Genomic DNA, 1,839 nt, shown 5'->3' with positions numbered 1-1,839 from the left:
AGTTCACAAAGGGACGCTTTTCAGCGTCTGACTCTCAAGAGTGGCGAAGTTCTTATAGCACAGAATGTTCCCTGATAGAACTATTTCTGAAGTGCCTCTTCTTTATTGTAGTATTTTAATTAGTTTTTGAGAGTTTCATGTAGTGTGTTTTGAGTATAGCTATGCCCAGTTCTTCCCCAAGGTCCTCCCCACTGCCACCCAATGTCTTGTCTCTGCCCACCTCATCCCCTTTTAAAATAACCCATTGAGTCTAATTTGGGCAGCTCATATGCTCCTGGGTGGGTGGCCATCCACTGGAGCATGGTTGACCTACTAGGAGCTACACCCTTAAAGAAACTTGATTCTTTCTCTCCTGAAGCCATAACCCGTCAATGGTCTTCAGCTAGGGGAGGGCTCATGAGCCCCCATCCCATGCTAGAGTATTGTCTGGCTTGATCTTGCACATGTCTATGCAGGTAACCACAGTCTCTCGGTTCATAAGCATAGCGGCCCTTTTAGGTCCAGAAGACACATTTTGCTGCTCCTCCTGGACCTCTGGCTCTTAACTTTCTGCTCTCTCTTCCTTGGTATTCTGTAAACACGCGTACGTGCAAGTGTGCGTGAGTGCTTGTACGTGGTATGTGCGTATGTGGTACATGTGTGGTGTGTGTTTTGTTTGTATGTGTAGGGGTGTGTGTGTGAGTATGTGTGTGAGAGTATGGGTGCGTGAATGATAGTATGTGTGTATTTTGTGTGAGTGTGTGTATGTGGTGTGAGTGTGTAAGTGTATGTGTGTGTGTGTGTGTGAATGAGTGTATGTGTGGTGTTGGAGTATGTGTGCGAGTGTGTGTGTGTTGTTTGTATGTGTGTGTTGTGTGAGAGTGTGTGTGATAGATTTCCTTTTGGTGGCCACACACTCCTCCGTCTCTTGAGCATTTCTGAGTTTCTGCATTAGCTACCATTAACCTTAAAAAGACATTTCTCTGATCAGGCCTGAGAGCTGAATTAATCTTCAAATAGAGAGATGAGAATTTAGAGCACAGTTTTGATAGTATGTCCATTGAGCAGATTAATACTAGTAGGTTATGGGACTGGAGAGATGGCTCAGAGAACAAGAGCAGTTGTTCCTGTAGAGGATCTACATTTGGTTTCCAACACCAACATGGTGACTCGCCAATATTCATAACTCTAGTTCCAGGGTGCCCTTTTTTGAACTCTGAGGGCACCCAGCTTACACATGGTGTGCAGACATATATGCAGACAAAACACTCTTACACATAAAAATAGACTAAAAATTAAAAGTCTTTATGAAATGGGTTTCATCTTAAAGATACTCTTCTTTCTGTTTCTTCAAGCGTCTTGATATAGCCTTGGCTGTCCTGGAACTTGCTTTGGAGACAAAGCTGTCCTGGAACTCAGAGAGATCCTACACCTGCCTCTACCTCCTGAGTACTGGGATTGTAGGAATGAACCACCACACCCACCTAGCAAGATCTTTTTAAGTTCTTTTGTGTGTGTGTGTGTGGGGGGGGGTTTCAAGACAGGGTTTCTCTGTGTAGCCCTGGCTGTCCTGGAACTCACTTTGTTGACCAGGCTGGCCTCGAACTCAGAAATCCACTTGCCTCTGCCTCCGATTAAAGGCGTGCGCCACCACGCCCGGCATGCAAGATCTTTTTAATGACAAGCCAGGGTCTATCCTGCCTCTCCAGTCAGAGTCTTTGCTTAGTAACTTCTGGCTGAATATCATGTATTTCTCTGCAGACACATTAGGTTTGGTTAAGAACAAATCCCGTGGGATTCTCTGAAACTGATGAGTGAGAAGAACTTGGTAGTTCTGGATTATTTTGATAAATGAGAACA

The sequence above is a fragment of the Mus pahari genome, chromosome 20 (assembly GCF_900095145.1).
Source record: "Mus pahari chromosome 20, PAHARI_EIJ_v1.1, whole genome shotgun sequence".
Lineage (NCBI taxonomy): Eukaryota > Metazoa > Chordata > Mammalia > Rodentia > Muridae > Mus > Mus pahari.
The sequence above is the reverse complement of the archived record's forward strand: the minus strand, read 5'-3'. Positions refer to the sequence as shown.